Raw genomic sequence first — 13,003 nt, forward strand, 5'->3', positions numbered from 1 at the left:
GTAGGGCTCAGAGTGTCCTTTTGCAGCTTCTTTGCCCTAAAAGCCAACCCTAGGTATTCATATGCATTCATCTAAGCTGTCCCACCTGTGGGGAAAATAGCTGGGGGTAGAAGCAGGAAGTGCCCAGTAGGGTTCCTGACCCAATCCCCTGCCACCACGCATTACCTTTCTATAGATAAGAGCTTGGGGAAACTACTATTATTATGCCTACTTCTGTTTCAGTTGCATAATGATTTAATAAATTAAAATAATTTGCAAATCTATGAATTAGCTATTTTTGAAAATTATTCCATTGGCTTTCTTTTTTCCCTCTAAACCTCCCTTGTGTTTTCTAGTCTTTCATAGTTTCCATGACTCTAATTAGCACCAACCTGAATTTCTTACATGGTCATAGAGTGGGAAAAAAATATAATCTGTTTCCCTTCTTCTCTTCTTAACTAACCATCCATATATGCCCTCTGTTTGAAAACCAATAATAAAGTGAGTTATAATATTTCATCCACTCATTCAATAATGTCTTGAATTAATGGGGTGCTAAGAGCCAAACTATTATGCCTCTCTCACTCAAGAGTTCTGTCAGCCTGAGGAATACATTAGAAGTCCCAGCTTTACTGTCTTTTAAACAAGGATTTAAAGATCCCAAGAGAGAGACTTCCCTGGTGGTCCAGTGATTAAGACTTGCGCTTCCACTGCAGCGGGCTTGGGTTTGATCCCTGGTCGGGGAACTAAGATCCTGCATGCCGTGCGGTGCAGCCAAGAAATTCTAAAAAATGAAGGAAGGAAGGGAGGGAGGGAGGAAGGAAGGAAGGGAGCAAGGAAGGAAGGAAGGAAGTCTACAAAAAGAACTTACATGTGATGGTGCCCCCTTCTCCCAACTTCACTTCCTTCTTTTGCCTTACTTCCTGCCTCTTTGCAAGTAACCAAGAATCCCTAGTCCTTTCCTTGTTCCCTATAGGGCTCTGCTCCCCAAAGGATCCCTTTCCACGGCTCCATTATCTCCTCTAGTCTTGAGCAAAGATGGAATGCTTGACCTCCCCATACCTCTGCCCAAACTTTGCCTACATTTTTGTTCCAGGCTTCCATTGATTTCTTTGAATAGTCATCAGTTGTTTCTATAAGCAAAAGTCATCAACAATATTCTACCGACTTTCCAGTTTGAGCAAGAAGACATAATGCCTGTCCCTGTATAGAGCATCAAAAGTCAAGAACAGGGCTTCCCTGGTGGCGCAGTGGTTGAGAGTGTGCCTGCCAATGCAGGGGACGGGGGTTCATGTCCCGGTCCGGGAAGATCCCACATGCCGCGGAGCGGCTGGGCCCATGAGCCATGGCCGCTGAGCCTGCGCGTCCGGAGCCTGTGCTCCGCAACGGGAGAGACCACAACAGTGAGAGGCCCGCGTACCGCAAAAAATATATAATAATAATAAATTTTTAAAAAGGCAAGAACAGGACAGATGCATCCAAAAATGATTCAAGATTTAATAGAGCCAACCAGACCCTGCTCATGTGCCCTGGCAAGCACAGCTATCGAGTGGGCAAGCCCTGACAATGGGGCAAGAGGGCACAGCAGGGGTAAGGAGGAACCCCAAGGACCAGTGGTACTGCCACCATCCCACCGCCGAAACCAAGGCCCTCGTGCCCAGGCATATACTGGAGGGCTAGACAGTGAGGCCCTGCCCCCCTTTAGGGGTATTGGTGGAGATTCCTAAAAGGGATGGAAATCTCAGTCTCCATCTCAACAGATGGGTCCTCAGATAGGCATCTGCAATTCTGATGGCTAGCCATCACCCAGTTTTCTTCCCCATTGGTTCTCCAAAGGGAAAAGCCAAGCCCCCTCCCTCCATGAACCTACTCTTCCATCACAGATTAGAAAGGCTCCAGGTTGATCAGGCCAATAGCCCTGGCAATCACTCTCTTCCTCAGCCAGAATGGTGAGTTGAAAACCTGTCATTCACCAGCAAGAAGAGGATCCATGTCAGGCTCATCTCCCTTCTTCTCTCTCCCTTCCCTTACCTACCCATCCCTCCATCTTTCTCATGGTATGGAGTGTCTTGTTTCTATCTTACTTCTACTTCTTGTCCCCTTCTTGAGTTCTAGCCCTTTCTTTTAGGTTGGCAGACACCAGAGGGCAACATAATCTCACCTACTAGTCAGTTCTTTCATTTCACCAGTAGAGGGAAGAGTTTGAGAGAACCTACAAGAACTAGGAGGTGTGTGGAAAATGATTTTGAAATATGGAATTAGCTAGCGCGATAGAACTGCTCTCTTAAAGGCATCTCGTGCCAAGGCATTCTGTTCCCGTTGGTAAATAATCTGTTATAAAACGGTTGCAATGCATATTAACTCACCAGAGCATGACACTGGCAAAATTTCCCTCCAGGCTATATTTTGCAAAGAGACAACTTTTCATGTGATGTGAGACCTGAGATTAAACTAACAGAAGTCCTACATTATTCAAGGTAACGCTGACACTCCATCCCTCCCTCACTGCTTAGTCTTTTGAGATCTGGTTTTTATTTTGTTTCTGAAATAATTGGTAAGGCATTTAGCCCTGAATGGCTTGTTTTGAGTACCTGTCATCATAGGACTCTAGGCGCTTTGAGGGTGCTTGGAGCTTAGTTGGGCAAGTGAAGCTGAGTCAATCAGAAGAATTGATTACGAACCAAGCAGCAGAGCTCTCGGGGCAATAAGTGCCCAAGTAGCGCCTGCTAAACTTGCAAGAGCCTGCTTCACCAGGGCCTGCCCATTCCACCATGCATACTGAGGGAGTTAGAGCAGGTTCCTTTTGAAAATGGTTTGGAAGGAAGGATTCAGAAGTTAAACTTGTGCCACTGAACTGACCATTTACCAAATAATTACCCTGACCAAGTTAGCACTAATACCTTTAAAAAGTAGACAACATGGAACTAAGCAATCTGCTCAACCATTGCAATTTGCTCAATTGTTTGGATCTAATTACCTGGCCTGTGTATTTTCTGCTTGGTGTCCCCAGCCTTTGAACCATTTCCAAAGCCAGAGCTTTATAGAAAGGATCTTTGAGAACCCCTTTAGATAGAGTCTGTGATTCTATCCTTCTTTAGATGGATTTTTTTATCCGAGTTGCTGAATTTATCCATATAACTTTGCCTCCATTTCTTCATCAACATCCTTTCTTTGATTAATTACCTAAAGCAAGGGTTCTTATCCTGAGGTCCAGAAGTAGACTTGAGCACTTCCATGAATCCCTTGAAACTGTGAGTAAAATTCTATGTGTATGTACATAATGGTCCTTCAGGTGAGGGGTGAGGGCCCATAAATGTCATCAGATTCTCAAAGGGCTCCATGACCTCCATCTTGCAACGATGCAATCATGATGTTCACCAGACCAGAATTTCCCCAGTCAATGTGCACGAATTTGTTCCAGGTGTGTGCCTGAGCCTCTGATTGCCTCAGCCCTTGAGCGACCGGACAGGGCCAGGCATGGCTGGAGCTTCCAAGCTGCCCAGGCACTATAAAAATATTATTTTCTCTGTGTGCCACAGTGGATAAAATGTTGGATGCACTACAGTAAATTTTCACTTTTATCCCATCCACCATCTTTGTACTGTGCATCTCTTGCTTCATCTCCATGGCCTTAATTTTCCAGAGGGAAGCTTGGCACTGATTTGGCCACCTGTGGTATAATCTGCACTTCATATCTTTTACCAGGAAAGAAAGTGGTGTGGTCGTCTCCTCTTCCTGAGAATGCTCCCTGGCACACACAGCTTGGAATTTGCTTTGCCGGCCACGTGGTGGTAAGTGAGACCAGCTCATTTCCCCATTTCCTGGGCTATTCCTTTTGCTAATCCCACGCATCTGACCCTTTCCTGTAGTAGCTCGTATACCAGTTCCCTAAATGGCTCCCAGCTTCATTACCAGTATTCCTCAAAAGCGCTCTCATGCAAAGATTCTTTCCAACCAAGAAAGACATTAAAATCTTACACAGAACCCATATATAGCCAAATTCAAACTCAAACGTAACCAACAGGGCAGGCAAATTCCCATGACTCCTGGCTGACACAGAGCATCCCAAACTAGCGTGACTGTCCAAGCCTTCCCCTGCCTAGTCCAAAACACACAAAAGTCCTCATGTTCCAGACCGGACTAGCCATCCACGGTCAGTCCAGTCTCATTACCTAACGCTCAGATCACATTGTTTTACTATCACTAATTTCATAATTTCGGTAAACTAAGAAGTATGCCATTCACTTAGAATTAGTTTAGGATTCTGACTTTCATATGAATGACTTCAACAAAGTCTTGCAACTGTCTGCTGTACTTCACCTGACAATTTCAACATTTTGATCACCTAATTCTTAAATATTCTTCCAGCCCACCTCACATTCCTACTAGAGAATGAAACTATCACCTTCTTTTTACCAGTTAGCCAAGTTGACAGCCCAAAATGTCAACAACGGTTTCTAACATCTTCAAAACTTTCTTCCTCCCTTCTTACCTGAACTACCTGATCTAGCTAGACACATCCCTCACCTATAACTTTCTTGTCAATACATAATTTCAAAAATACCTTACTTCTGAGAGTAAAGAAATTGCTGCTAATCCATAAGGAACTGTAAGTGCATGTTTCTTAAATATGTAAGTGTAAATGTTACTGACGGGGAGGTTACGTAGGATAAAGTAAGGAATGTGAGATGGAGGGTTCAGGGAGGGATGGGAAGAGTCCACACACTGTCACCATCACAGAGCCCCAGGTGTGCAGATTTCACTTTGCTACCCAAGGAAAGTCTCAAGCCCACAAAGAAGTCTTTTCTTAAAACCTACCACGTCTAATTCTAAAATAAATTAATTATTCTTAGAATATTTCCAACTATAGTTAGAAGGCTTCTCCCACCCGGTGCTCCTGGCCAGACTGTCACAGAGCGTTGTTCAAGAATGTTTATACCAAGATGAGCTACTTCCTTCTTAATCAAACTGACAACCAGACTGAATTCAGGATCCCTTTACCTGAAGGCTATAATCCCTGGTAAATCCTTTAAGAAAGTAGTTGTATCGCTTTTCTATGTATGTTATTTTAGAAACAGAGGGAAATACTTGAATAAATACCTGAAAATCACCAGCAGTCATTCAAAAACCTATTTTTTTAGACAATATCAGGAGTTACAAAAAACTCTGTGATGGATCCTGAAATAAAAGATATAGAAAATATCGCTTTTTCAAGAATAAAATAACGTGTAGCTGTACAAAATGCAAAAAAATTTAATCTTGTTTTTAACATATTTGCTGAGTTTAAGAAAATGAAATGCTCTGCTCCCATCTGCAGCCATTATAACAGTAGATTTACTAGTTATTATTCACTAACCTTAAGTGTGCACTAACTTTCGAAGGGAGAGATGAATACACTTGGGGGTAAAACATACAGTATTTTTTGTTTACTCATGAGTTTAAAGTATAACATTTTAACATCTTTTCATTTTATTTTTGATCAATCTAAGAGCTGAAGCTGCTTTCACATATACTTCTGTTGTTCGACCACCTCTAAGTAAATAAGTGCTTTCTACTTGATACTAACTTAATATGGTTTTTCAATGCAAGCCTTTTAAAGCTTCAAGAGCATCAATTTGCAAATCCCCCAACAGTCCCGGGAAGGAGAAGCTGTAGGGAAACATGTAACCCAACGGCTCTCACCTAAGATCCAGCATAACGAAGGGACCCCAGCTGGTGGCCTTTCATTTTCTGATATATTTCTCTCTTAAAACATAAACGCACAATAGGAAAATTAAGTAGAGAAACAATTCCATATATAGAATAGCACGGTGGGTTCTGGACTTTGACGCCTTTCAAACCCCAGTTATTTTGTGCTGTAGCCAAGTTGAGTGAGCTGGGTGTCACCTCCGCTTTGAAGCCTTCCCTGAGCCACCCCCCAACTGCCCCTGCCTGCCCCCACCCCGACCGTGGACGATCTGCATTGTAGCACTGGCACATTTAAACTGTCCATATCCATTGGCTTCTACGCCACACAACAGACTCCTAGAGAGTGGGGGCAGTGAGTGCCTCCATCACCTGTGTCCCCATCAACTGCCACAGCCACATGACAGAGAATATGCTCATAAATGTGGAGAGGACAAATACTTACATTCTCCAAAATCCTCGTTGTATTTTCTAAATCCCACTTGGCACGTTTAGACTGAAGCTACTTGCCATCTAGAACAAGGATGAATCAAGCCTTTTAGATTTTCTAGTAAAGCTTCAGGTGGTGAGAAACGCAGGTACTAAGACTCAAAGTGGAGGGAAGCTGGGAAGTACAGACAGGTATGAGGGGTGCATTCAGGACAGGACAGAAAGAAGGTGAACGGGAGATTCCGAGACTGGGGCTGCTGCCTCATCCCCCCAGTGTCTGCGCCTGTGCTTCTACGAACTGACCTCCGGTGGCTTGGCCTTCTGCCTTTCTATGGTGCTCAAATACTGGCCCCCACCAAAACCCAAGAGTAAACCTTACACTCCCCCAAGAGGGATAAGGGAACAAAAAGAAACATCAAAACTCAATTTCCATCTTCATCTTTAGACAACACCCTAGTAATATAGTAAGTGCTGATTACGTGTCAGGTACTATGCTAAACGTTTTATAAATCATGTCCTTTTTTTGGCATGCGGCTTGCAGGATCTTCGTTCCCCCACCAGGGATCGAACCCAGGCTCAAGGCAGTGAAAGCGCCGGGACCTATCCACTGGACCACCAGGGAATTCCCAATCATGTCATTTTACTTATTTATTTATTTATTTATCTATTTATTTATTTTTTGGGGGGGTCTTCGTTGCTGCGCGTGGGCTTTCTCTAGTTGCAGCAAGCCAGGGCTACTCTTCAGTGCGGTGCGCGGGCTTCTTATTGCGGTGGCTTCTCTTGTTGCGGAGCATGGGCTCTAGGTGCGCGGGCTTCAGTAGTTGTGGCTCGTGGGCTCTAGAGTGCAGGCTCAGTAGTTGTGGTACACGGGCTTAGTTGCTCTGTGGTGTGTGGGATCTTCCCGGACCAGGGCTCGAACCCCTGTCCCCTGCATCGGCAGGCGGATTCTTAACCACTGCGCCACCAGGGAAGCCCAATCATGTCATTTTAATTCACACAACAATCTAACAAGTTAGTTCTTCTTGTTAACGCTTATCCCCATTTTATAGAAGAAAAAGCTGAGGCTTGAGGTTGCTAAGTAATTTGTCCAAGGTCCCAAAGCAGGAGAGATGCAGGTTCAGGATATGAAACTGTAGTGATTCACAGCCCGTGTCCATGAGAATTCTTTCCTGAACCTCAATCCTGGATGACACCATCTCGATTCTCTCCCTCACAGATGTTAAAGTTAATATTTAGGGGAAAGGAGAAAATGTTTGCTATAATCTGACCGCTGCTCACCTCTGAAAAAGAAGTGACAAAAGGCCAGATGTCAGCTCCAGGCCCCAATGTGTGTTAAAACGGTAAGAAAATCCCCACGTGACTGGATCACAATAGCCCATTCTAGAAAATTCTGAAACCTGAGGTTCAAAGCAGACTATTTCTGTTTTTAAACAACAGCTCCATTGGCCTGCTAGCTTCAAACCCTAGCATCTAATTTGTGATCCTGCGAAAGCCTGTTAGGAGGATTTCCATATAAAAGCATCCAGCACAATCAACTTCTGGCCTTTCCCACACACAGATCCGCAGGACCAGGCTGCCTCTCCAGCATGCCAGGGGCACTAGGTGTTTAATTTGGAATCTGATAGCTGCCTAAATTTTGAGGTATCCCGTAGGTGCCGCACACAAAGAATCCTCAATGGCCACTGGCAGAAATTCTTAGAAAAACAATCCTCCTGGTTGTCGGAATCACAACTACCACTTTCACTCCCCGCCTCCCTGTCATGGAAGAGGCTGTTGTGACTTGAATTACAGGGGCCCATGTGGACTACCTGCCGTCCAAATGCGCATGTGACAATGGACACTCCTTTGCTGGCCGGCGGTGTTATTTCAGACACTGTTGGACAGATGGGCTCCGTTCCGAGCGGGGGAAGAGCCACACCTCGGAGATGACATGTTTTATAGGGCTGTCTCCTCGCCGCACACAGAGTATCCTCATCATTTTGCCAGGGTTGGGGCAGATATCCGAACATCAGAAGGACAGCTTCTCCCCAGCATCCTGTCTCCAGCCTCAGGGCCTGCATGCAGTTTCGGGGATCCTGGTTGTCGGCTGGCCCCCCGCCCGCTCCTGTGGCTGCCATGTGTGGGGCATGTGCCTGGGCCTCGGCAGCTGTTGGAGCACAGTAAATCCATTCATACTGACATATCCCAATGACTAACATGGGCTTAGTGAGGAAACAGAAGCGTTTGACAAGCAGAAACAACTGAATTACTTTTAGAGGGGTGAGGAAATGACACCCCCAAAGGGCTTGATCTTGCCATTTGGCTTGGATGGGGGGACTCACCATGGGAGGCCACCCGGATGTCACCCCAGCCACCTACCATCATTAATTCTGAGCAGAAGAGGAGCCCGGCCAGTGTTTCGGCAACAGGAATGAGAGGTCTAAAGGGATGGTTATTGGAGACCACGCTGGACATGAAGAAAATAAATCACTCAAACCCAAAGACTTAAAGTGAGAGGCAGTCTCGCTTTGTAGTTTGGAATGTGGGCTTTGGAATCAGACAGAACTGGGGTTCAAATCCTGGTTCTGCCACTTATCTCATGATGAGCCGTGAAACCGCTAAGGCTCTGTTTCCTCGCTTGTAAAATGGGGTATGATAATGGCATTCCTAGCTAATGGAGCTCTTTCAGGAATGAGTGAGACCATCGGATAAAGCATTCAGTACGGTATGTGTGTGTATAAAGCCTGATGTACAATAAGCACTTAATTAACCGTAGGTAGTAATCATAATAGTACATTTCAATGAGAGGACAATGAACTTTGTGTTTGTCCACACATGCAGACAGGTAACAGGATTCACCTGCGCTAACTGATGTAGCTCCTGAAGCAGCATGGAATCCAAAGGAAGCTCGACGCTTACTGCTTCAACACACACTTCCTCATCAGGACCCCACACCGCCACCTTCTGCAGAACCTGGATCATGAGGTGAGTTGGAGAACCATCTAGGGCGCCACCAGGCTTGGTGTTCTGAATCAGACCTCAGCAAACGCTCTCCTGCCTAATGTGGATCATTGTTAAGAACATGTCCCCACGTCACTGCCATAAACTATAGGGCAGCGATATGCATGGATCTTCACCCATGGCTTTGGGGATGTCTCAGCCCACGGAACCTACTGGACTGGATGTTATTAACAGGCACCATACAAATAGAGTACTCCAGGCTCCCTCCATGCTACATCAAGTGCACAGGATTTTACTCCCCTGCAACAGCAGTTACCATAATCTCCACTCGTGGAGTGCGCCTACTGATGATATTCCTTTTGGACATCGTAAGTCCACCAGTCAGAACCCACCAGAGCCCCCATCTCGAGCCAGCAGAACAGGGGAGTATGTCTTGTTCACCCCAGCTGTCTACCCCAGGAAGCCGGCCAGGGAGGTCACGGACAGGGCACTTTATAACCAACTCTGATGCAATGAAAACGGGAATTACCCATGATTAACATCTAGAAATAGGCTGGAGAGAATATGACAGGAAGAGAAACATAAATCTGATTATGCAAAAGGATGAAAGTGGAAAGCTCTGGAAGGATTCCGCTTGCTTCCAGGAGGGCCTTCTCCCATGACCTCCTCCTGCGGCCACGCCAGGGCGGGCTGTGTCCACAGCTTCCCCCAGCTCCCTAACCGCCAGCTCTAGCTGACTCTGCTCATCCTTTCCTGGTCCTGCCTCGGGCCTGTGGTCGGGGCATCAGAGTTGCTTTGGTTCCTCCTTCAAAGTTCATCACTGAAGAGGCATCTTGCTTTCCCTGCCATATTTTAGTTGAAGCTCATATATTTTCTTAATGACAAAAGGATGAAAACTGATGTGGTTCAATGGTCCTCTCTCTCCCGTCGTGACCCAGCAGACACCCAGTGCTTGCTCCCTTGTGGGCCTCCTTGTCTCCTCCTCCTTCTCCACCACTGACACTCCTTATTTGCTCTGGCAGCTGTGTACCTGGGGAGCACTCGAGTCTTGCGCCGAACCAGCACAGAATCTAGTGAACTGAACCTAGCGGCTCCAGGTTTCATTTTAGCCTTCCCCCTTCCATAGTTCTAACCCCCTTGACTGTTTACAGCCACTAATCAACGCCAACTGTTTGAAGATGCAGGACAGAAGAAATTCTGAAGGCTGCCGCTTCCTTATACCTCCCTGAGAGCCGTCTTTGAGGATTTAAGGCAAGAGAATTATTGAAATACATTTCATTGATTTATTATTAATTGTCCCTTGGGTAAGCACAGAAAGTACCAAGCAGAGGAAGGCTGCATGACTTGTGGTCACTGAAACACTTTCAAGTGTCTGCCCAGATCCTGAATTTCTGCCATGAACAGGGGAACCAAAATGAGGAAACACAAGTTATAGAGATTAGACTCCAGGTGAAGAGGAAGGGGGTGTAGGAAGGAGGTGTGGGGTACAGCTTGCTGAGTAGTGGGAGCAGAGACCAGGCAACTGAGGCAGCTGGCAGAGGAGGGAGGTGGAGGCTTGCTTTGGGAGCGAAGCCAAAGTCTACTGTCAGGGTGTGGGATCCAGAAAAATCCCACCGGTTAACATGAATAAATGCCCACCAGCAGAAAGACAAATACTGCTTCTGGTCCAAGAAACAGAGGCCTGAATGGCCAAGGAAAGTAGATTCTTATCTTCGGGCAAGGGCCCAGCGACACACCAGCTCAGAAACATGTCCCAAAGGAAGGGAGCATCGTTACTGCCAGCTGAGCATCTCCGAACCCCCATCCATGGAGGAAACAAGACGTGGGATGAGAAATAGGTGCACGTGTGCACAAACGCACACACAAGAAAATAAAAGTGTTAGCCTGCTGCCTGATCACACCCAAATAAGGCAGACGTGCCCCAACCAGATGTACCAGGCCTCTTCCAGAGAACTCATTTGTTGTGGGCTGATTTCTACTTCCTGGTGCAATTTACTTGGGAAAAGGGGCCTTTCATTGTTGATATTCTGTGAACTGGCCGGAACCAGATAGACAATAATGACTTTACAAATCTGATTTTGCAGAATCTGAAAAACACCCCTTGACTGTCGGTCCTCAGTACTTCCTTTCTGCTCACCCAGAGTCTTCTATCTTTTATTGATTAGCACAGGCATCGCATGAGCCCCTTCTTAGGGCAAGGGACTAAATCCAACAAGAGGTACCATGTTGTTTTCATTCCGCAAGGATTTCACAGGTAAGTTCCACACTGTGCTGGGGGGTGAGGGGGGATTGTTTTTCTCAAAGGCAGAAAACAGTCCACGTGCTTGTGGTTTTCTACTAGCTCAACCTTTACTCACACTTTGCCTGATCTATAACTCAAACTCAGTAAACAGGCCTTTTAGGGAACTTGTAAAACCTAGGATACTTTCAGACAATTGGATGAATGTGGAATAAATCAACTATGAGGGAATAAAAACTATTTGGTTGTTATGTGAGATATATGTGTCTTCAAGTAGTATCACTGATCCTCAATCTCCTCTGAATACTAATTAAAAAAAAGACCCAGGGCTTCCCTGGTGGCGCAGTGGTTGAGAGTCCGCCTGCCGATGCAGGGGACACAGGTTCGTGCCCCGGTCCGGGAAGATCCCACATGTCGCGGAGCAGCTGGGCCCGTGAGCCATGGCCGCTGAGCCTGCACGTCCGGAGCCTGTGCTCCGCAATGGGAGAGGCCACAACAGTGAGAGGCCCGCGTACCGCAAATAAATAAATAAATAAATAAAGGGATCAAGATGGTAGATTTCATGTTATATGTTTTTTAATCACAATAAAATAAATGCAGATATTTAAACAATTATCAAGATGACCACAGCAAGTGTGGAAAAAGTGGAAACAAGAGTGGGACAGTTTTCTCATTTGTTTTCATGGACAGTTTTGACAGCTATAAACTTCTACCAACAAAACTCAGGAGTACTTTCACAAGAAAGGAGTTCTGAAGGGTGATGTCACCAGCAAAGTCCCCATCAATCATGACAAGTGGTTTTGCTGATAGATGGCTACTGCCTGGCTCTCCCCAAACCACTGCCCTCCAGCATGGCTTCACTGTAGTTCCCAGTCAGAAATATCGGGGTTGGAGGGAGGAGAGGAAGGAGAGAAGGGGGCTGGCATTTACAGAAGACTGGTGCCAGCTGCTTTACAGAAGCTACTGCATTTAATACAAGTCAGTGAAGTGCCTATTTACTATAGCCTTTTCATCAAGAGAAACTGAGGCTCAGAGAGAGCAAATACCTTGTCCAGGGTCATGTAATAAAGACCTGATTTGTCTGTTTCCAGAGCCCAGGCTTTTTCCACAACCATTTTGCCCTTGATCTCTACAACTACAAAACCAAGAGCCAACCATCTAGAACCCTGAAGCAAAGTGTTTTTTTTTTTTTTTCTGTGCCCCATTTGAGAGCTTAATTATAATATAACTAGAATCGGGCTGGAAAAGTGACCTCATGTGTACTCCCTAGATCTGAGATCCACCTGCTGCGCAGGGGTACTGCGGAAATGGGTCACTGGTGTGCCACGACCCTGGGCATGTCCTCAGCCGTCGTCAGGTCAGTCAGGATGCAGCCTGGGACACAGGAGTGCACTTCAGATGGTGAGCAGCTTTGTCATTTACCCGCTTGTGTCATAAAACATCACTTCCTGTGAATGCCGTAAGTGACAAAACGTGGGAAGCATTCTGCCTTGGATTTAGAAGCAAACTGCCTGGATTAAAATCCCAATTCCACCGCTTCATAGCCGCACAAGCTTACCTGTGTGTGCCTCAGGCTCCCATCTGTAAACTGGGAATGGAAATAGCACTTTCCTCATGGTGTAGTGAGAATCAAATAAGATAAAATATACAGAGCTGTCAGCGTACCATCTAGAAGTAATCACTCAGCAACAATTCGCTGAGCCGATGGGTACAGCCACACGCGCTCTGTGT

The 13,003-nt window shown here is 45.9% G+C and overlaps 1 protein-coding gene across 1 annotated transcript in view; it reads left to right on the plus strand.

Annotated features, from left to right (window-relative positions):
• CLYBL (citramalyl-CoA lyase) overlaps window positions 1-11,249 on the plus strand; it is a 269,132-nt gene extending 257,883 nt beyond the window's left edge. Inside the window, exons 10-12 of the transcript XR_009559759.2 lie at window positions 3,685-3,770; window positions 8,914-9,057; window positions 11,199-11,249. The gene's annotated coding sequence lies outside the window, so the exon portion shown is untranslated. The remainder of the gene's footprint in view (window positions 1-3,684; window positions 3,771-8,913; window positions 9,058-11,198) is intronic.
• The last annotated feature ends 1,754 nt before the right edge of the window (window positions 11,250-13,003 follow it).

The sequence above is a fragment of the Globicephala melas genome, chromosome 18 (assembly GCF_963455315.2).
Source record: "Globicephala melas chromosome 18, mGloMel1.2, whole genome shotgun sequence".
Lineage (NCBI taxonomy): Eukaryota > Metazoa > Chordata > Mammalia > Artiodactyla > Delphinidae > Globicephala > Globicephala melas.